General features: G+C 40.6%; 1 protein-coding gene across 3 annotated transcripts in view; it reads right to left on the bottom strand.

Annotated features, from left to right (window-relative positions):
• The window catches only part of Lhfpl3 (LHFPL tetraspan subfamily member 3), a 412,169-nt gene that overhangs the window by 91,972 nt on the left and 295,836 nt on the right, over nucleotides 1-24,361 (bottom strand). The window lies entirely within an intron of this gene.

The following is a 24,361-nucleotide window of genomic DNA, read 5'->3' as shown; positions in this document are numbered from 1 at the left end:
GAGTGACTTCTCTGACCTTTCAGCTTCCAGCCCCTAATATCTGACTCCAGGATTTTACTATTGAGACCAATGAGAAATCGATCAACAAATAGCGTGCAAGTAAAGGAATTGTCTGACATAGGAGAATCCTTTTTGTGGTTGGGAGGCGATAGGGGAAAGATGATGCAGAAGGAGAGAAACGTCAGTGTGTCCGTGGGTGGACGGTGGGGTGACCCTTTGTCTACAGTGCTTACTTTTCCAAGAGCTAGGAATAAAGGTTATGTACTGAGACTTGGGGGTGGGTAGTTCTGTGTTTAGGACTCTTAGGATAATGGGAACACGAGATAGCCAGTAAGTATCGGGGGACCATGCCAAGGAACAGGATATTTACGTCTTTGGGAACAGTACCTAGTTCTGTGGCTATTTGATTTTTCCTTTGCTACTTAATATTTCAGGTGTAGAACTGCAGAAGGCAGGGTAGAAACTTGCTAGTGTCCAACAAGATATACGGAGAAAGGTTTGAGGGTATTGACCAGGTGAGTGGGAAGAAAGGGGGGGGGGTCTATGATCAGAGAGCAAGTGATGACAGGGTATGAAGTCCAGTTTGAGAAATGAAAGTCTTGACCAGGTTGAAGGACAGAAAGTGGACATTTAGGGTTTTTTTGGGGGGTGGGGTAATGATAGCGTCCAGCGTCCAGAAAAAGTAGCCAGAATGGAGAGGAGGCCGTGGAAGTGAGGAAAGCAGAGACTTGTGATCTTACATTCACGTGAATGGACACATAGGTGAGCATAACCTCTAAGAACACAAGACAACCTACAATGATATATACAAACTCATGGCATCCCTTCCCCTTGGCCTGGGCACACTGAGACTACCAGAGAGGACTGTGCCCTTCAGATGGCAGGGGAACAACATTCTTTAGGTGAAGGGACCCAGAGAGAGTTTGCGAAACTGAACACCATTTCAATTTCCAAGTGGGGGTTTTCGTAGATAAATTGTGGTGGTATGAGGGGCTGGTGGTTATCTGTTTTTCTTACTGTAAAAGCCTGTCTGGGTGACTTGCAACATGACCCAGATAACATCGTCCATCCTGTCTGTGGGAAAGGAAACGTAATAGAAACACACAGCAACAATAAAACAACTAAATCCCACTCTAGTTACTTTTGTGGTTATTGGAATGGTGCTCTCTAGTCTTTTAGGACTGGAGGTTCTCAGTGTGGCTCTGGCAACAGCAGACACTGCCAACTCCGCCCCTGTTAGAAGTGCATACCCACGGATCTCACTCTGGACTTGCAGAACCAGAAATTCCCAGTGTTTATCAGCGGAGGTGGGTGATTCTCAAGCATGCTGATCTGTGAGGACCACTGGCTTAGACAGACATGAATAAGGAAGGATCAGTGAGAAATCCTCCTCCATTCTGGACTAAGATTCCACAGTGTTTCAGACATGAGATGTTTCTTCCATGCTGCATCCTCGTGGTCTGAAGAAACCATTCTATGTGCCACTAAAACTTTGTGCACCAGGCTAACACATCGTATTTTCAAATGCACTTTTCTTATCAATATGGGCATATAGTTTTAGTGGCAGCCTAAATAACTCTGGGCTCCTTGAGGGACATACTCCTTCTTATATCTAGGACATGTTCAGCATTCAGTCAATTAAAAACTCAATGACATTTATAGTCATCATTTTTTATTTTTAAGGTCTCGTACCAACAAGTCTGTATGCCCAAACTTGAAAATACAGGTATAGGTTATTTCAGAATCAGTTTTTCTTCCTTTCAAACAATGCTTTTCCAAATTCTGATGTAAGCGAGACACCCTTTAGAACGCACATGGACGGTGAAGAACCAAAAGGAACATTGAGCATGGATCTCTATGTTCCTATGAGCTGAGAAAAAAAGATGTCAGAAAAAGTCCAGAGACTCCAGAAGAAGCAATCCCAAAGAATAAGCCTTTTATGTTGGTTATATTCAAAAGATTTGCATTTTTAAAGTCAGTGACTAATGTAATAAAAGGTTCCAGTTAAATTATTACAGTAGCCACTTGCTTCAGGGCAAGCAAAAAAAAAAAAATCTTTGAGGTTTTAAATTAAATCTTAGACGTTTTTCAGTCTAGCATGAGGGGATATTTCAAACTCCTGCAAACCTGTTCTAATATTATATAAAGTTGTCTTCCCTAGCTTTTCTCTAGCTGACTCCTGATTCTCACACAAATGATATTTTTGTATTGGGGCACAAATTTATAATGCTGAGAGATAGAAGAGGCTTCGGTTCTCTTGGGAATATTATCTGGTTAGTAGGCTGTGAAATTGATAGCTGCATTTAACTGCCTGATGTGCAGCATGTGGTAGTTAACCTGATGTTTGAGCCTCGGTGGCATGGAACCTCTGACTTGTATGCTCACAAGGGACAGGACCCTTGGAATCAAACTCGCCCCAGAGAAGCCAACCATTTGCTGATGGTTTAACCCCAGTGCTGAAGGCTCACTGTTGGCCTTGAATCAGTGGGGAGGGCACATCTGCTCTAATGTCTGAAGACACAAAGACTTCCATCCTGAAGAGCTCTTTAATCCTGCACGATCTTTTCATTGCAGAGGTCCTTAGCACAAACTCCATAAAAGAAACATGAACAGAAAGAATCAGCTATTTAAACGTACTTGAATAAATTGGATCATACCTTGATGTCCAGATTCTATTTAATCAAAGTACTCTTTTTTTCCCCCCAAAAAGTTGGTGTTTCAGAAAAACACTGGAGCACAGTTATCAGCATTTGTTTAGAGACTCCACTGAGGTTTAATCACTGGAAAACCTGAGGGGTTTGACCTTGCTGCAGGAGACTTTCATCTCCTGGGCAAAGGCTTGGGAATAGATAGTGAAGGAGTTAGAACTGGATTCCGATTGGCTGCCAGTGGCCACACTCTGGCCACACTGAGTTTCATGTGGTTGAACTGGACGTGTTTTGTAAGTGTCTGTGTTAGCTTCCTCTTCAGTACATTGAGGACTCGCCGTTAAGGTCAGGTGATGGGTCACATGGCATATGTTTAACAAATTTAGCAGTTTATTTTGCCAATATCCTTTAAATTTTCATCTCTGAGAGTTCTATAGAAAATAAGAGAGTATATTATGTCCTCTCTCATCCTTTCCTCCAGCCTCCCTTCTCTCTTCCCATGTCATTTCTCAGCCACCTCCCAGAGGATTCTGAAGATGAGGTGACCCTGGGTATGTTTGGTGAACAGAGCCTGGGCCCCGGACAGAGGCTTGATTTCTGTCTCTCCCTGGCTTCACTGATAACTAGCCGCTTTAGGCAGGGCAGCTGTCTGACCTTCTGGCTGGTTTCCTAAGGCAGTTGTCACAAAACACCATAACCTGGCGAATTAAAGAACAGCACTTGAATTGTCTCATGGTTCTGGAGGTTAGAGGTCTGAACTAGGATTTGGTTCATTCTGAAGGCTTCCAAGAAGAGGCTGTTATACTCTGTGGCCTAGCTTCTTTGGTCTGATGGCAAACTGTGGGACACTCCATTTTGGGGAAGCTTCATCCTGACCTTTGCCTTCAAGTTCACACAGTGTTCCCCCTGTGTGGGCATCTCTGTCTATATTTCCTTTTATGAGAAAGGGTTTTGCATTGTGGCTCCAGTTGTCTGGAACTCACTACACATCCCAGGTGACCTCAGATTTGTGACAATTCTATCCTGGTCTCCTGAGTGCTGGGGACACAGCCATGAACTACCATGTCTGGCTTATGTTTCCTCTTTTTATAAGGCATGGATTAAGATCTCACACAGCAGCACTGCAATCTTAACTGATTTCTCATGCAGAAGCCTTATTCTCAGATAAGGTCAAATTCTGAGGCTTGGGGAGACACTAATCAGTAGCAGCAAAAGGCAGAATCCTATGCATGTGGCTGTGTCTCACAGTTCTTTAAGAGAAGCATAAAATCTACCTCATGTATTCTCAAATTTACCTAACAAAAGAATATTTACTCAAGTCAGAAACCTGGAGGTTTCATGCTAATATCGAATGCCCTCTTGGGGGCTGCTGATCATGAATTACAGACAATCAGGGCTGACCAGCCAGACATAGGTAGTCCGTCTTCTGTCTCAGGGCAGAACTCACCCATGCTCTTCCCCAGTGGTACCCTTATGTCCTCTGTTAGTTTGTCAGACGAAGACGCCTTACTGCTGTGACAATTCCTGGGTGGACGAGAGGGCCTTATGGAATTTCTCTGGCCTAGAAGACAGGGAGCGTGGGTGGCTGCATTTTCATTCTAACTGCTGAGGCCCCGTGCAAAGTACAAAGAAGAGCCCACAAGGTGAAAATGGCTTATAAAATTTTAATAATATGTTAAAAGCAAACCCTGCCTCAGCTTCTCTTTGTATTGCTGTCGGAAAGAACATCTCTTATAAGCTGACATCCTTGTCAACCGCGATGTTAAAAGCACTCTAAATGAGGTGAGTATCCAATAAAGTATTAATATTAGCCAAATTGCACAGAACTTAAATTAAAAATACGTCTGATTACAGGATGGAAGCCCGAGTCACGAGTCTTATCCACCAAACATTGTATCCTGCCTCTCTGAGGGTGGGAAACAGCATGAGAGAAGAAGCTGCCATTAAAATTCTCAAGGTGAACCCACTCCCAGGAGGAGGAGCCCCAAGAATGCTTTCTTCTCTATCTCTAGGCAACAGGGGAATGAGATCTCGGCTTTCTTCCTTATCTCTCGCGATGTTTCCCTTCTCTTTGCAGTGTGGTTGGGCTGTCTCATACAGTCCACTCCTTCTGTGGGAAGATAGAAACAGAAACGGCTCTGCCTGCAGGATCCTGGGTCCTTGTAAGGTTGAAGTCATGAGGAGGCAATCTGAGCTCTGTAATCTGAGAGCTTCACGGCTACCGGACAACACACGCAGGGCATGAGGTTTAAGCAGAAAGCATGAAAGACTGGGACAAAAGACCCTCTTTTAGGATGTAGGGTCCAAGAGGATGATAGTGAATGACGGGTTTCCTTTAGGTTAAAGTCTTTTAATAACGGCAGTGGAAGTTAGGGTCTGAGGTTGGGGTTTCAGGCCAAAGAAACAAGGCAAGGTGTCTTCTTCTGAGGTTTCTTAGGACATGGAAATGAAGGGGGCAGGATTTCCTCGTGAAAAATCATGTTTAGTTAATATGTGACCTAGGCTACATCACAGGCTCACTCTCTGAACAGGACATTGGGACTTGTGGGACATGAAAGTAGCTAGGCTGCTTTCTGCCTCTAGGGGGCAGGAGTGTGTTCTCGTCCTGGTGGCCACCTGAGGGTCTGGATTCTAACAGGTTCTAATAGTGATTAAGTCAGACATCATAAGAGATTTGTTTTGTGGATGGTGGTTAATATAATAACCTACAACAGGTTAAAGCACAGAGAACAAGTGCCAGTGGAGTGCTCAGCTATAAATGGGACATCTGCATCACCTCCTTTCTCAAGGCCCAGGGACTATCATGGAAGGGGAGAGGGAGAAGGATTTGGAGTGAAACGTTGTCTTCCGCACATGACAGAACCTCTACACTTAGGAGCTCACAGCGGCTATGGTTGCCTGCTTAAGATTTGCACAGGAGCAAACCAGCCAAGACTCTAACACAGAGTGGGAAAGAGTTCCTTAGCCTGCGACCCAGCAGAGGAGCCATGGATGGTTGATGGAGTCTCAAGGAGCGAGAGTTAGTTTTCTTTAAGGTAGTGGCCCCTGATAGGCCATCCATACTTCAGTAGATGACCCCCATACCCAGAAGAATGTGGCCAGCACAAAGTTGTACTCCATAGGTTGTTTAAAAAAGAGAGAAGACATGAAGTTGGGGCTAAAAAAGGTGAGAGAAGGTAAAAGGGAGAAGTAGAAATAAATATGATAAAAACACATCATATGGAGTTCTCAAAAAATTAATACACAATACTTTTAGAAAGTAGCTTTCTATAGGGAGGATTTACAGACAGAGGCTGCTCGTTTGTTTCCCGGCCACCTAGACCCAAAATAATCACACATAAACTGCATTATTATTACACTGCTTGGCCCATTAGCTGAGCTTCTTACTGACTAGCTCTTTATATCTTAAATTAACTTGTTGGAATAAGGCCGCCAGTGTGTTCCCGGCTTCCAGGCAGCTCAGACCTGGATTAATCACACAGAAACCATATTATTTAGATCACTCCATTAGCTCTAACTTCTTATTGGTTAACTCTTACATCTAGTGTTAACCCATTTCTAGTATTTTATAGTTTACCACGAGGTTTGTGGCCTGTCTGTCTCTGGCAGGGCTACACGGCTTCTCTCTACTCTGCCTTCTTCCTTCCTACATTCAGTTAGTTCACCCTCCCCATTCTCCCCCCTCCCCCGCCTAGCTAAGTTCTGCCCTGCTATAGGTCCAAAGCAGTCCTTTATTAAGCGATGGTATTCATAGCATATAGAGGGAAATCAGACATCACCTCCCTTTTCTCTTTAAATAAAAAGGAAGGTTTTAACTTTACCACAGTAAAATTACATACAACAAAACAGGTACCAAACAAGAATTATGGTTATAATATTTATGTTTATCTTTTATCATGTCTAAGGACAACTATAGCTATCTATTCTTCAACTCCATCAAAGACCCCAGAAGGATATAATATTACCTAAGTAAACAGGAAGTGCATTGTAAGCAACTTCCAAAACTAAAATTTCACTGCCTGGACAGTCACCCAAAGTTCTTTTGTTTTGTTTTGTTTTGTTTTATTTATTCATTTTTTTTTTTGATTTTCGAGACAGGGTTTCTGTTGTTGTTTTTGTTTTTCGAGACAGGGTTTCTTTGTGGCTTTGGAGCCTGTCCTGGAACTAGCTCTGTAGACCAGGCTGGTCTCGAACTCACAGAGATCCGCCTGCCTCTGCCTCCCGAGTGCTGGGATTAAAGGCGTGCGCCACCGTCGCCTGGCCTCGAGACAGGGTTTCTCTGTAGCTTTTGGTTTCTGTCCTGAACTAGCTCTTCTAGATCAGGCTGGCCTCGAACTCACAGAGATCCGCTTGCCTCTGCCTCCCGAGTGCTGGGATTAAAGGTGTGCGCCACCACTGCCCGGCTCCAAAGTTATTTTGTAATTTTGTTCTAGGCAACCATCTTCAGCCTGTAGACCATAGCATCTGGCAGACTTTTCCATGAAGCAGGAAATTTCAAAGACAGTTCTTCCCATATTGTCAGTTTGTCAGTCACTTTCCTTTGTGTCCTACAGAATGTCTGGCAGACTCTTTCATGAAATAGGAACCCTGAAGGGCTGTCTCATCTTTAGGTAAGTTCAGAAGTCATTTTTCTGTGGGTCCTGCATGCCCAGTTCATACAGCATACCATCAAGCAGTTCAGGCAAAAGCAGTTTCTTGCTGAAATGTCTAACCAACACCATAAGGAGCCTCTTCAGTGCCCATCATCTTCTTGAAGCAATTGGTGCTGCCAGGAGCAGATGTATCTCACTGTCATGAAAAGTCCTAACTTCTTAAAACATTTTAAATGCCATATTCTGTAGTCTTTGAAAGGTTTGAAGAGTGCCTATCCATCTGAAATACATCTCTGTACATCTAGAAAATCTAACTAACATGACTACAAGCTTGACTACTATAAATGATTCTCTATTTGCCTATATTTCTTAATTATACATTACATTTTTAAATGAGCTGCACAATCACAATACCTTGTTCAAGAGCAAAATTGACCATATTACCTAAATCACTGATTGGTCCATTAGCTCTAGCTTCTTATCAGCTAACTCTTACAGCTAATATTAATCCATTTCCAGTATTTTATATTGTACCATGAGGTTTGTGGTCTACCAGCAAGGTTCTGGCATCTGTCTCTGGCAGGGCTACATGGCTTCTCTCTACTTCATCTTCTAGGGAGGATTTGCAGACAGAGGCTGCTCATTTGTTTCCCGGCCACCCAGATGCAAAATAATCACACATAAATTGTATTATTGCAACACTACTTGGCCTATTAGCTGACGCTTCTTATTGGTTAGCTCTTATGTCTTAAATTAACCTATTTCTATTAATCTGTCTATTGCTATGTGGTTGTGGCCTACCGGTAAATTTCCATCCAGTGTCCAGCATCTGTCTCTTGTGGCAGCTACATGGCATCTCATTTGACTTTGCCTACTCTCTCCTTCTCTATCTCCTTGGAATTCCCACCTTGCCCTATTCTGCCCTGTAATAGGCCCAAAGCAGATTCTTTTTTAACCAATGGTTTTCACAGCATACAGAGGTGAATCCCACATCAAGGATTGGGGGAATTTTGTTACAGAGAAGATGGTTTACTGAAAATTCTATACAAACAAAATATTTAAAAATATTAAATTAACGTTCATTCATCCTGTGAGTATTTGTTGAGCTCCAAGTCCTTGGCAGTCACAGTTCTAAATCCTTGGCAGTTCATCAGTGAGCACAAAGAAGATCATTCACATTTAAACAACTCGCTACAACAGAAGAGGGAAAAGTTGAGAGAGACATACCATACAATTAATAGTTGCAAAGGCAAAGGAATTTTATTGAGAAGGAGATAATAGCTTTAACACAGGAGGGGATCTAGCAGCAGCATAGAAAATAGGCTGCACCTCTACCTTTTCTTCAGAGTATATGCAAGTGGCTCTCACATTGAGGACGGTTTTGAATCTTTCTTCTGGCTCAGGTGAAAGCCTATCAGGATTGATTATGTCTGCTGTGGTTGTGAAAGTGGAGAATTGAAGCATGTGTGCTACATAGTTGCCAGTTCTGGTCCCCCGGCTACATCTGTGCCATTCCAGTATGTTTTCTTTCAGTCTTTAGACAGTGTTATAAAGCTCAACAAGGGAGAAGTACTTATAAAGTATAGCATTCATGTGAACATAGAAATTACTTAGATATTTTAAGTATCAGTGTCATTAGTCAATTTTTTCAATCTTTATAATTGTTGCAGAAATATTGCAAAGAAACAGTTTTGACAAAATAAAAGTAGCTGATTTTGCTTGTTCCTTTTTAAAAAAATATTTATTTACTTATTATGTATACAATATTCTGTGTATATGCCTGCAGGCCAGAAGAAGGCACCAGACCCCATTATAGATGGTTGTGAGCCACCATGTGGTTGCTGGGAATTGAACTCAGGACCTTTGGAAGAACAGGCAGTGCTCTTAACCTCTGAGCCATCTCTCCAGCCCTGCTTGTTCCTTTTTTGAAACAGGGCTTTACTTTCTGGTCAGTCCCTAATGAGAGCAAGAATATATGCTTGTTGACCTCTTTCCTCTCACATGGGGAGCACTCATGGACATCCTTCAACTTAGCTTTAAAAGCAACATGAAGTCTCAGTTGTATTTGCTCGTTGGATAGTAAAAGTATTTAATGAGAAATGCTTGGAATATTTAAAATGATATCCATATATCTACTTCTTTCTGAAATGACAAAGAACATTTTCATTCTATGTTGATTATTGACTAATAAAATAATAATATTGTGTTTGATAGTTTGTTTGATAGTTTGCAGGTTCTTCAGGAAGAGCACGCTCGATGCCTGTGAATATTGACACGTGTGTGTGTGTGTGTGTGTGTGTGTGTGTGTGAATATCAACACCCAGGCTGCTTTGGTTGATTCACATTTGTATGAAGTGCTGCAGTCAAATGCAGGGCGCCACACACTACACTATCTGGAAAAGGACTTTTCAGCTTGACAGAAATTGGCAGCAAACTTGTCTTCTAAAAGGAGGGTCTGCTGTTCTTTTCATGGAAACAAGTTAACCCAGTTGCTTTGTGCCAGGGGCTTTGCTAGACCCATTTCTTTTCATCTGACAACTGCCAGTTGTGGGAATTCAACCAGCCACCTAATTAGGACAGACTCTGCTTGCTGGGAAGTATGGATGGATGACAAGGAGACCCGAAGGGCCCTTGGGAATTTTCTAAACTTCTTTTTGTTTATTCTTTGTATCTTTCACAGCATGCATCTTGATCCCATTTCTTTCCCATCCCTGAGTATCTGCCCTCTGCCCTTGCACCCCCCTCCCCCCATAAAATTAAAAAGAAATAAGAAAGAAAAGGGGGGAGCTTGTCATAGAAGCTAGAGTGTGACATTGTTGAGTCACATAGTAGATCCTTTTGTCCATAATTCTGTACTTGCAAGTGTTCATTGTAAAGAGTCATCGATCTGGTTCGAGGCCTCTGGTTTCTGCTACACTATTGATGCTGGGCCCCCACTGGGACTCCTTTTGGTTATCCTGCCATTACCCAGTGCCTTGGGAATTCTTTACATTGATATCTCATACAGTGTAATGCAGAACACCTCAGCTGTGTGCTGAAGGAGGCCTAAGCCCGGGTCTGCCGATTTCACTATGAAAACAAGGGCTATGAGAGCTGTTTTCAGTCCCCAGAGAGTGCAGTGTGACGTCAGTTCACAAAAGGCCAATGAGATCTTGACCGCTTACCTCCACTTCTTCTCACTGAGGAGGAAAGCATTTCCAGCAACTTCTAAGACGAAGTCAGCTGAGTGCAGCGACCACACAGGAAAATAGAGATCAGCGTGAAGAAATGAGATAGTACCAGGAGGAAAGAAGACGGAAGCAACGCCTCTGTCACATTCATTTCCGCCTCTCCCTTTTCTCCCCTTCTTCTCTTCTCCTTCCCTACCCCTCCTCCTTTCTCCTATTTAAAAAATTTCCAAATTAGGGGAATCAGAAGGGTGTTTGGATATCTGCTTCAGTCTCTCACAAATAGTCCCCTTGAATACCAAAGTGGAAGTTCCTTTGTACATTTGGCTTTACACTTCATTCATGCTAACAGCTCAACAGCCATTAGGTAAAGATGAGGCAGGAAATGTTGTAGTCTCTTCAGGGAAATGACTTTCTTTAAGATAGTTAGGTTGAAAAGATAGCAAGAAACGAGAATGAGTGCTTTGTGCTAATGTACTCCCTAACCAGTAGAAGCAATTTCTAAGGTATATTAAAATTGGAGATCATCTAGCTATTTCTTCATAGATTAGCAAAACTACCACAAAGCTTTTGGCCAAATGGTGAATCAACAGATACAGTCTGTGCTGGGCCTTAAACTCTGGGGGAAAAAGCCATCTAATCACTATTTCTGATATACTTATTGGTAGCCTTCTTCGTAGTCTGTTAGAGTGATAATCTTTCTTATCATGCTAAGGAAAATCTTGCTTATAGCTGGGAGGAGGTATACCCCCACTTCAACACTGTTTCTTTAGATTTATGGGACTATAAATGTCCAACAGAATTTTCCCTAACCATTTCATCAAAACCAAACCAAGCTCAAATGAGGCGTCATCCTGTTTTCTTCTTACTGGGAATGGATTTGAATTCTGATCTATTACCCTGTGCGATCAAACTCCACTTTTATTTTAACTTCCCCCATGGTCACCCCGACACGGATTTATCTAAGAACTAAAAGATGGAGGTTTGAACTTGGTGTGAGCTTGAATAAAATATGTGCATCCATTCTTGTGTCCCTTTTTAAAAAAATAGTCGATGATTGTGGGACAACCATTGGAGTATGGTTGATCTACAAGAGTCTAAACACTAAAAGAAAAGCAAATCAGTGAAACTGACTGTCCATCAGAAGTCTTTAACTGTCACTATATCTGTAGGAAGGGATGGGAGCTCATGAGCTTCCTACCTCTCCATTCTGCAACGTTGATTGGCCTGATCTAGTACAGGTCTCTTACAGGCAACCATAGCTTTCATGAGTTCCCAAGTGCAGCAATCTTATCATGTGCAGAAGATACTGTTTAACTTTGGTCCTCCCGGATCTTTGGTTCTTACAATCCTTCTTTTCCCTTTTCAGTGATAGTCCCTGAGCCCTGGGGGAGAGGGTGTGATAGAAATATTCCTTTTGTGGCTGAACACTCTACAGATGGTTATTCTCTTCCCTTTGATGAGTTGTAAATTTCTGTGTTAACTGCCACCCACTGTACAGACTTCTCTGATGAGGTCTGTGGGCTGCACTAATCTATTCATTCACCTTCTTGACTTGGGTTGGGGAGAGGCATGGTATCCAGGTGATTCTGTCTATGGTTGCTGAGCTGGTTCAGGGACTTGGAAAGAGCACAACCAATGAATCATTGGTTCTGTCTATTACTAGGTAAGGACTTTAGGTCAGACAAGAGATCTTTCTGAATCTTGATATATCATTAAAATAGAACAGACATGTCTTCTGTACAAATCTTGAAAATTATATGAAACAATGCATACAGCAGCCTTCGTAACAGAGGCTTGCAGAACAGCGCATGCATACTGATGTGAATTTTTTTAAGTCTGAATTTCCATATCTCTGAGCTCTACTACTTTTTGGAAGCTCTGGCTTTGGAACCGAATCCTTATGTGGTTATCTTTGCTCTGACGTTTATCTCAATCCCTTAACATCCATTTGTCCTGATCAGAATCCGTGTCTCTTATCTGTCCTCCCCATCTCCTCCTTTATCACTTCTTCTCTTATGTGATTAAATAACTGCTACTCAGAGTTAGGTTTCCCAGCTGTCTGCTGGCACAGCTGTCCAAGGCATGCACCATTTCTTCAATGACCAGGGCATCTAAGTTTCTACTGCTTGCATGGGCTACTACCTGTCACGCTGTTGTCAGGATGCCAAGTCTCTTGTGGTTGGATCCTTACTTTTCCTCCTCTTACCTGAATTTCTTATCCTCCTCTTCTATTCCAGTGAACATATCAAGTCTTAGATCCTGGATCCTAACCATCTCACTCCAGCCGATATTCTTAGATATGAAACAGAATTGTTTGTCTGTATTTGTATCCTTGGAGCATATTAGACACAAAGAATCTCCAGAGCCACTGCCTGCATTTCACAAGATCTCAAGGTGGTTGACAGGCATGAAAGTTTGCTAAGTTCTTTGCCATAAGCAAAGACCTGTAGCTAGATTATAAAGCACATCTCATGATGCTCTACAAATGGCTGCTTCCTAATACAGCTTGCAAAAGGGCTGGAATGCATTATTCTATGTCTTTTCATCCGGGGCTTAGGCTTTGTGTTCAATGGCTGAGAAAGCTGTGTCAAGGTGGAATTAAATGGAAATTCTGGCAGGCTGCTGACCTGAGGAAATTCATTCTAAGACTCCTCCACCTGCTTTTGAATCAAATGAAGGGATTATGCATTTTTGAACTGTGTAATGAAGAGGAAGAACTCTTGATATCCAATTTTTAAATCTATCATGTTTCCTTTTTTTTCATTTCCAAACTTTCTTTCTGTAAGTTCCCCTGGAAGGAAACCCAGACACACAGCAGAACACAGTGGTTATGGGCAAACTATGGGATAAGGTTTTGAGAACAAGTGTCAAGGACCTTGAGAGACGTGTTTGAGCTGGTGGCCCTTTCTTTTAAAGTTTTGGTTCAAAATGTTTTTGAGACAAGGAATTCTCACTCTCATTTTGTTTGTTTTATTCAGGTGCATCCTGCTTCGGTTTGAACCTGAAATGCTCCTAGAGGAATCCCATTCTGATTTTCTGTTCTTTAGCAGATGGCACTACCTTTGGAGGCTGAGCCTAGATGGCAGAATTAGGTCACTGGTGGTGGGCCTTTGAGGGTTATACCTGGCTTCTAATTCTGGTCCCACTCCTTCTCGACCTCCTTGTCTCATGTGATGTGTGTCCCACCAGGCCTTCTCTGTCTTGATGGACTAAAATTCTTTGGAACCATAATCCAATATATATATATTGGATTATATATATTGTGTATATATATTATATATGCACACACACCCCAACACACACAAATATATATTTCTCCTTAAATTACTTCTGTCACAAAAGTAACCAAACACACCCAAACCCTGCCCTTTTCATCATAGCAGCGAGAGCTACAAGAATGAATTATCATAAAAATCTTAACCATTCTCCTTTAACATCATCTACATCCCGTTCTGATGAAGAAAGTCTTAAAGCATGAGCTGTGAAAGGCCGATCCACGCTGTGAACGAGACTCCCAGGTGGTCTCTGCGGCTGGTGCTCACCCTTCACTCTCATTTACATTGTTAATTAGATGACTGAAAACCCTACACAGCCTGTCCCTTCTTTTCAGCTTTGAACACAATGATGCTCCCCATCTTTCTGATGCACCGTCTATTAAAGAGGACTTCCATTATTGGTGTCAATATCAGCTTGACCCGATCCTGTCCCAGTAGTACACCTAGGTCCTTCGTCATCTTATACTACGATGGGCTTCACGTTAGGTGCAAGTAATCTATTTTTTTTGACAAGGCTTGGCAGTTGTGATAAAAGAAAAGACTTACAGTTATTAGAAATAAATATGAGGAATGAAAAGGATGGCTTTTGCAGAAGTGTAAAGGGCCAGAGGTCAATGGCTAGGAAGATTGAAATTGTCTCCAAGCCACTTAATAAATCGAGAAGAGGGAGAACTTATAGTTAGGTGAAATTTGTTGCTTCTCTGGCACAGCAGGGGTAGTTAAAATATGATACATTAAATTTAACACTCAGATAGGATTTTTATAAACTGTGGCACTGTGCAGTGACTGTCATTTATTTGTAATAAAAAACCTTACCAGGAAATTATTTATGATGTAACTATACCCTGGAAGAAATGCTAAATCAACTTTCCAAAAGTAATGAGTTGAAAGTGTGTATAGTTTGAAAAAGACTACCAAATGTCCACATGGTACAAGACATCCCCATGAGTCATTTCGTCTTCTTTGAGGGAACTGAGTGAAGAGGTAAATGCTTCCTTATTGCAATAAAGGACTTTAGTTCAATGATTAATTGTAAATGGAAAAAGGGGGTTCCTAATGGGTGCCCCCATTCCACATGCGCTATTTGACAGCCAGCTTGGCCTGACAAAGGGGAACAACAGTGGAATATTTCAACAAATCTAAGTTTGGTTTTCCAAAGTGCAGGTAACTATTAAAGCATATTGACTCCTACGTAAGTAATCAGATCCAGTATCTACAGCTGACTTTCACTATGACCTGTGGGCTCTTAGCATTAACATCTCCCAGGGACTTGGTAGAAATACAGATGTCCAAGCTCCATTCTGATTTGCTGGATCAGAAACTGGCTGGGTGGTCCAACAACCTATTCTTTTACAGATATCTTTCTCTTGGTTTAGATGCCTCCCAGTCTGAGAACCCCATTACCCAGCAGTGTATGAGAATGGTGAGAAGTACCAGGGCTCGGCCGCCAGGCTTGAGTTTCCTCCTGGCTTTGCTACCATTGACTGAATGACTGGCAAATCCTTGAGTCTACAAACCTTAACTTTCTTCTTTGCAAAATATGGGTCAACAGGAACCAAAAGCTACGGAGAAACCCTGTGTAGAAAATTACCCCCCCCCCAAAAAAAAATATGGGTCATCTTTTGTGCTCCTAGATACACTATGCTGTTGGGCAAATAAGATGACGTAAGTCCTTGTTTTCACACTAGCTCTCAAATTACACTATTTTCTTTTTCCTTTACTTGAAGCTGAATTCCTGCTGAAAACATATAGGAGTTAGTTACCAATATTTATAGATAATTAAGAGTACTTTTGCAGGCTTGTGAATATTTCTCAATTCCTGTGTCATCTGTTTATTGTGCCTGTGCTGTACTATACAGAACTACTTAGCCATTCCCGAATTGAGACAAACTAAAGTATAAAACGCACATTGGAAAAGGATAATATGAAAACATTAGCTTTCAAGTTTATATATTGTTTTATGTTTCTTGTGTTGGGATCTTGTTCCTCAGGCAATGACATTATTTTGGGAGGTTCTGGAAACTTAGGAAATAGAGTGTAGTTGAAAGAAGCTTGTGACTGGAGGTAGGTCCTTGGGTATCCTGTCTCTAGCTCCTTGCTGTGTGCTCTGACATGAACTGCTTTCCTTTCCATGATTGGCGGAGTCCTCTGAAGCTATTAGCACAACAAATCTTTTTTTTTCCTTTAAGTTGTTATTGCAAGTATTTTGGCTGTAGCAAATGAAAAGTTAGACAGAAAATGAATACCAGAGAAGTGGGGTCCTTGTTGTGATTAAGTCTGACTATACATTTAGGAATCATTTGTAGGAGAAATTTGGATGAATTCAGAGAAGCAGGTAAGAGAAAGACTAAAATGCTATAAGCAGAGTTATATGGGCAGTTCTGCTAGAAGATCAGACAATTAGAGTGCCAGTGGGAATAAGAGAATAAGAACAGAGAAGGTCAATTTTTTTGTGTGCTTAGTGCCAATATTCTTTTTATTGATTTTATTGAGCATACATTTTTCTCTGAAGGTCAATCTTTTGATGTTTCAGATGGGAATAAGCCTTTATTGGAAATTGCCTACAGGCCACCCAGATTACTTTCTGGCCAAGAACTTGTTCAAATTTTGTCATTGTCCTGAGACTTTGTATGGAGTTGAATTTAAAGGTGACAGACTAGTTCATATGGTAGAGGGGATTTTATAGTTGACCAACATTTGAGTTGTGGCATTGCTTCTGTTGGCAGCTTTTAGACAAATGCATAGTAACAATTGGGAATAAAAAGAAAACCAGAAAGACTCGAAAGGATTGCAATTTATATAGGAAAGGTGGTGTAAAAGCTGGGACAAGGAAGGCGGCTTCTAAAGAGTTTAGTGCCATGGAAGAGAAGTCAAGACTTTGCATCAGAACAGTGGAAAAGTTGCTTTGAAGGTCCTGCAGGAATTGGTGCTCATGCATTCTGGGTTTATAGGTCTAAAACAAACAAACAACAAACAAACAAGCAACAAACAAACAAACCCCCTTGGGAAAGAGTGCTTCTTAAGCGTTTCCCTTAGGCAGGGCCATCTAGAAAGTTATTACCTTGCAATATTCAGTCAACCAGGAACTCAGAGGCTGCTGCAATTGTGGCCAAAGGATGCATGGCTACTGCTGGAGCTGAGAGCAGAACATAGTGTTGGTCATGTGATGTTGGGTTTGCAGGCATGCAGAATGCAAGAGTTTGGGTTAATAAGAGTGCCTTCCACTCAGATTTCAAAGAAAGGCACGGTAGGTTAAACACCGTAGTCAGGTCTTGAGAGGCCATTGTGTGAAGCGGTCAGGTTTGAAGCTCAAGCTGCCAGTGAGAACTCAGGAAGTTGGATAGATATACAGGAATCTAGAATCTTTGCTGAAAGCCTCAGGTAGGAAGTAGAACCAACTCAGGAGAGGAAGCAAGTGTCGAGGTCACAGGGGCAGTAATGCCCAACCCATTGTGGGTTGGGGTATGTAGGGTGCTCACATACCCCGGGTGCCAGGCATGGAGCTATGGAGTCTAAGCCTTTGTTCTGCCTCTTTGTAATGGGATCATTTATTCTATGCTATCTTGGAAAATAAGTAACTTTCCTTTTACTTTTATAAGGGCTCGAGCTAAGAGTTTGCCTTGAGTCTCAGAAGAGACTTTAAATTTGAGTTCTTGAACCACATTAGGACTCAGTATTTGCGTATTTTTGGAGATGGACTGAAGGAATCCGGATTACAAGATGTTCATGACTGGGCAGACTGATACTATTTGAGTAGGCTGTACTATCTACAAACACATGTCTTGGGAGATTTGTTTCCAGTTGGTAGTGATAATTTAGGATCATCTAGAAACTTTAAGAGGTGGGACCTGGCTAAAGAACTAGAAACCTGCGGTTGGGTCTTTGGGGATATATGTTCTCTCTAGATTGTATTTTCTGCTTTGTAGATGCATGTGAGCTGTCCTGCCATGATGGCCAAATCCTATGGAGACACAGACAAAACAAATCCTTTCTTTTTTTTTCCTCAGGGTTTTTGGTAACAAAGTTTCACTAACACACTGAATACACATTCAAGTGAAATTTGGGATAACAGCAGGCTAAATACATCATCTTCTTGAGACTTTAAAAATTTGTATACTAGGAAACGGGAACATGTGGTCACCATATGTTTGTTGGGTGACTCTGGTCAATGTGCCTTATGGGGTATGTGTCACTGCATTGCTCTGTTGGCAGACCCCACGGCAAAGGAAGAACCATTGGACAAGAATTGCTAGTTTCTTGGCCGCAGATCTCCACACAGCTTTTCCTCATTATCTCTGTGGTATTTTGTAGCGAAGAGTTCCAGAGTGTTTGCATCAATTATTATTCATGATACACCTATGTGGTAGATGCTGAATTCAGAACCCTACTGTTCGAAGTCCAGTGGATGTGCGTGTGAGTGTGGGAACATGCACGTGCGTACACACACCATTAGGTCACAGAACAAGGGGAACTATCTTTGAAGAACTACAGACCAGAGGCTGGGGGTGGGAAGCAAATGCAGAATGAAGCTGCCCTATGGTACCTAAGGCTGCTAACAATGCCAGCTCTTAACACTGTTCACTGATGACAAACTTCTTGCATTGTGCCCTGCCTCTCCCATGGTGCTTTCCTGCAAGCAGACTCTAGAGATGTGATTAGCTCTTCAGACATTTAGACATTTAGAAATGCTTCTTTTTTTTTTTAAAAGCCTACTCTCTCTTCCTTCACTTAATGAAAGGCAAAGAAAGAGCAGTTCTCCCAGATATCTGTTTGTCCTTGGTTTGATTTAAACATTGGCTGTGGGATTATCTGTCAATCAGAGAGAAACAGGAATTACCTAGTTTGAGATGTTTCAGATGACAATTTCTTCTTTACACTGCTTCAATTATTCAAGACAACACAGACCTGCTGTGATCTTTAAAAAGATTTTAGGGTGACAGGAACCTGCAGTCTGTCTTTTAAGTAGGTAGTCTATTTTACAGACTCACTCTTAGAGGAAACACAGGAGCATTCCAATAATGAAAACAAGCCCCCTCCAAGCGGGAATGTGGGGTTGATCACAAGAATCTGCTTCATGGCTTTTCTGGGGAATACTACACTGTGATAAGCAGTTTGCTACATGACCATGGTACAGGCAGATGATTCCATTCCTGAAAAGTGCACGAGAAATGGTTCATCACTCCTATACTCCAGGTTTTTTTGGGTGTGGGTGTGGGAGTGGTCGGTACAGAAAGTTTCCAGTTAGTTAAATTCAAGTAAACACAGGGTTTTGCCAGATCTTAGTATAGTGGAAGCAGACCAGAAAGACATATAGCCCCATTCCAGTCTGGATTAAAACCGGACTAAATGTTTTTACACAGCTCAAGGATGACTTTCATCATAGGTGACTGGGTTTCACTGACAGTGCTCATGGTTCTCTTTTCTTTTTACTTGGATGGAACCATGTTGAATCAAAAGTGCTATGTTTTTAAAAGTTAAAAGCGATATTTAAATTAAATTTTCACAGCAGAAAAAATGTATTTTGCACACACCAGAGGAAAACATTAATCACAATCTGGATTTGGCATTCAAACCAGAAATACTTTTTTTTTTTGTATGAATAAGTGTTTCCTTGGATGGTAAAACTGAGTATTTTATTTTATATGGGTCCTCACCATGGGATAAAGGATGTTTTTTCCCCTGAAGAAGCTGTAAGCTGTGAATACTTATTCACTCATGAGAAGCTGGCAAATTTGTATTCATATTTTGTATGGGCCAGACTGTAGCTGTTGACATTAGTACAAACAACATCAGGTTTTGATAATAAAACTATCAAAGGTGGGAGTGAAAGATGGTTAATTAGAAGTCAGGAAAAAGTCTAATATTTTTAAACTTGTCTTGGCCCTTCACATTACTCATTTTGTATTCTATAAAGATTATTATTATTATTTCCAAACAGTACGCTGTATTCAATTGTCTACTTCCTCTAGGACATCTTTGCACCATTCCAGCCTCTGGTCCTATCTCAACTCTGTCCTAACTTCAGTAACCAAGCTATTACTACATTTCTATGACAATGTGTATATTTTTCTTTCTTTCTCTCTGACTCACTCTCTCACTTTCTGACTTACCCCTACTCTCTCTCTCTCCCTCTCTCTAATGTGCATGCCCAGGGCAGAGATAGAGAGAGCCAGCATGGGAGTTCTTTGGTCTTCTTTTTGTGATAATTGACTTTAAAACAGCTTCCTACTTCTCAGCTGTGTGTGTTTCTCTTTTCCTGTCATTCCTAAGAAGACTGTGGATCCTGAGTTGATTGCATGGGTGTCCTCAGTTCTACCCCATCCCCTGTGCCTTTTACCTCTATGTGTGGATTCCATGACTATTACAAGTTGACAAACAGAACGTGGGAATGCAATAGAGACTTTGCAAGCGATTGGGCGGTTTGGTTGATTGTTCTCTGTCTCTGTTATCAGTGGGACAAGGTACAAGAAATTCTAGGAAGAGTCTGGGAGGCACAGGTGGTGCTAGATTCCCCTCTCCAAGGCGTGTCCAGTCCAAATGTTCTAAGTCCCAGGCAAAGACACAACATCCAACATACTTCTCTTTTCACAAATTTCCACTTTCAGATTTCTCTTATGTATAGTGTAAGCATATACATAACACATAATACATATTATATGTAAACATATAATAATACATATATGTATTTTATATAATTTTATATAATTATGTATTATATAAAATACATAATTTTAAATATAGTTTATACTTATATTCTTTGTTACTTCATTCTGCCCTAACACTGGATAGCCAAAAGTCACAATTTCTTTAACTGGGAGAGGAAAATGAGGGGAAGAAACAAGAGTAAAGAAGAGAAGACCATGCTAATGCCAATCATGAGGTCACAGAAGGTCACTGTCCCATTGTTTCTCTTGCTTCCAAAACTGCCATTCTATAACCTTTCCTGACCTTCAGACGTCACTTTGGTTGTTCAATGGATTATGGATGTTTGTCATTGTTTAGAGAGTTAGCTACAAATTATTATTGATAATAGTCAGGAAAAAAGTTTAAAAAAGGAAATTAGATTCAAGGTCCTTGTTTTGAAAAGAAAAAGGGGGGATATAGATATGATAGGGTAAAATGGTAGATTATTGAATTTACTCTGTGAAGAAAAAAAGGAAGGATATAGATATGATAAGATAAAAAGGTAAATTACTGAATCTACTTTTAAAAAGGAAGTGCTAGTTTTAAATGTCTTATATTAAATCAAACTTTTATATATTGTATATAAATTCTGTATATTGAGATTAATTTTGTTATAACATACTGTACATACATTTTTACTCTTGTTCAAGGTATTGCACCTATATAACTCAGTTAACAATGTAATACAAATTTCTAGTCCTTGAAAATTATTATTAGAAACTCTTTGAGATAGATAATAAGGAAATTCAGGTTAGTAGTTAATCACCTAGTATAATTAAAATTGTAGTCACATTAGGAATGCTTTCAAGGTAAAAAAAAAAGATATATTTTAGATAGACAAGTCATCTTCAAACACTTCAGAGATCTAAAGAATATGGCATTTAAGATGTTTTAATAACCTAGGCTCATTTTTATGACAATGAGAAAGGTCTGCTCCTGGCAGTATCAATCTACTTCAGAGAAGATAATGGGCATTGAAGAAACTCCACATGGAGTTTATTTTCTTTGTGGCAAAAGAGAATGTCTTTGTCTCTACTGCTGACCTAATTGGACAAGCAGGACACAGAAGAAAGTGACTTCCAAACATTGTCAACATAAGGAGGGACAGCCCTTCATAATATCCTCATAATATCTTTATAATATCTGATAAAAAAAGTCTATCAGATATGCTAGGCCTGTAGGCCGAAGATAGATGCGTCAGCATTGCAGAAGAACTTTGGGCAGTCAGCTCTTTCTGTCATTCTTACAGTTTTTGGAAGTCACTTTGCTTGTACTTCCTGCTTACTCAGTTGCTATTATTTCCTTCTTGGGTCTCTGGAGGAGTTGAAGAATAGATAGCTATAGTTTACCAGATGCAGAAAGCAAGCTATGATAGAAAGTAAATTAGGTACAAGACTTTGGACTCACCAAGATAGGATAGATATGGAGTATTTTCTCTGAATTTGTCAAATGCAAATGGACTAGACATTGTTGATGTATTTATTGCCTGTGTATATTGTATATGGTCATTGAACTTATTGTATATAATAAGTACATTATATACAATGTGCTTATATTAATTATAGTCTTATATTAGTACGTATATTAGTTGTAGTCTTCTTTTTTATTCTAGACGAAAAGGGAAAATGTAGTGATATTTAATTTGTATTTTAATAAATAAAGTTTGCCCGAAGATCAGAGAATAAAATAGCCCCACTGGTCAGTCTTAGAAACCAGGCAGTGGTAACATACATCTTTAATCCAGAAGCCACACTAGTTTGCCATGGAGACCAGGCAGTGCATGTCTTTAATTAAGAAGACTATAAAATGGGAGGAGATAGCTCATAGATACAGTCTCATTCTGAGATTCCTGGAAGCAGGATCCCATTTGTCAGTTGGACTGTATTTCGGTTCCCATGGTCTCTATTCCTCTAGCACTACAAGAAGGCAAATCCCTGCCTGTCACCTTGTCTAAACTCTGCCAGCACAGCAGGTGTGAATTGATGACTCGTTGTTGCTTTGATTTGCATTTTTGTAATAATAAATGCTTTAGGATAATTTATATCATGTGCTGATTTTTGAGTTTCCTCTTTTACAAATTACCCCTGAAGGTAATTTGCTCATTTTGTAATTTATAAGTAAGTTTTTCCTTCCTATTGGTTTGAAGGAATTCTTTGATTATTCTAAGTATTTTTCTATTTGAAAAATTCTAAATAAAATCCATCAGCACTTTGCTGTTTTTTAGGACATGGCCCGTATTTTGGTGTCATTCAATGAATGTACATTTTTGCCTGCCTTATAGTTTACAGCTTGGAAACTTGATTTAAAAGTCTTCCCTGCCCTTCATTCTTAAAGATTTTCTTTTTTTTAGGGGTGGGTGGATGGGTGGGTACATATGTGTGGCTTTTATATTTTGTCTGTAAGCTTCTTAGGTTTATATTTCAAAAAATAATTTATTTTATTTTATGTACATTGGTATTTGCCTGCATGTATGCCTGTGAGGGTGTTGGGTCCCCTGAAACAGAAGTTATAGATAGTTGTGAGCTGCCATGTGGGTACTGGGAATTGAATCCAGGTCTTCTGGAAGAGCAGCCAGTGCTCTTAACTCCTGAGCTATATCTCCAGCCCATTCGACTGGGATTGGGTTTACCTTTTTAATTGCTCTTTTAAAATTGTGATTGCTTGGGCTAGAGAGATGGCTCAGAGGTTAGGAGCATTGCCTGCTCTTCCAAAGGTCCTGAGTTCAATTCCCAGCAACCACATGGTGGCTCACAGCCATCTGTAATGGGGTCTGGTGCCCTCTTCTGGCCTGCAGGCATACACACAGACAGAATATTGTATACATAATAAATAAATAAACATTAAAAAAAATTGTGATTGCTAAAGTAGCCTTATTTCTGTGCCATTGTAAGTATCAAGAGATGCAGTATGATAAGGCACAAGAACTTGAGTTTTTGTATGCTAATAGTTTCTAGAAAAAAAAAATATGTGCTTTGACTTACCAAACATCAGTTTAGAAGTGGGATTTGGAGTAGAGCCCATTTACAAATTGAAGGTTGCCGGAGTATTTCTAAGGAGGAACTTTAAAGTAATAACACTGGCTTGCCACTGGTTTCAGCATCTTTATATTATAATCCCAGTATTTATAGGATTATATATGACCTACAGCACTATTGTTTGAAGTATGGTCCTAAAATGAATTGTATCACATTTCTTAATGTATTTGATGAAAATGAAGATATCACTTGTCAAAACCCATTTAGCAAGCTGGGTATGATAGTGCATACCATTACACCCATTAAGGACTGATGTGGGATTCCTCTCTGTATGTTGTGAATATGTTTTATTACCACTGGTTAATGAATAAAGCTGTTTCAGCCAATGGCTTAGCAGAGCAAAGCCAGATGGGGAATTCAAAGAGAGATATAGAGAGAAAGTAGGCAGAGTCAGAGAGATGCCTTGTAACTGCTGAAGGAGAAGGATGCCAGAACAGAACCTTACTGGTAAGTCACAGCCTCATGGTGATACACAGATGAATAGAAATGGGTTAATTTAAGATATAAGAGCTAGTTAGTAAGATAGCTGAGCTAATAGGCCAAGCAGTGTTGTAATTAATATTGCTTCTGTGTGATTATTTGGGTCTGGGCAGGCAGGATACAAAACACAGCCGCTGCTTGCAAAGGACAGCCTAGGCTATAGAGAGACTCCATTTCAGCTACCTCCCTATCCCCCGCAAATCCACCTCCCCCAAAAGCCACAAAACAAATAAGCAAAAACAACACCCATAGAATTCATAATACAGAGTCATGATTAAACATGCCTAACTTGAGGTGACATTAGTTCTTCACTTGTAAGATTGGACCACATTGTTGCTGGCTGTGAAGGGTCTTTCTATGTGACCTAGGCTGGCTTTGAACTTTCACTCCTCCTGTGTCTGACTAAAGAGATCTTGGATTTCAAAAGTCCAGGCAAAATCTGTATTATAAAATAAACATCCCTGTGATGGAGGAAGG

This window comes from Microtus ochrogaster, chromosome 26, assembly GCF_000317375.1.
Source record: "Microtus ochrogaster isolate Prairie Vole_2 chromosome 26, MicOch1.0, whole genome shotgun sequence".
Taxonomy (NCBI): Eukaryota; Metazoa; Chordata; class Mammalia; order Rodentia; family Cricetidae; genus Microtus; species Microtus ochrogaster.
This window is presented reverse-complemented; position numbering and strand designations above follow the sequence as displayed.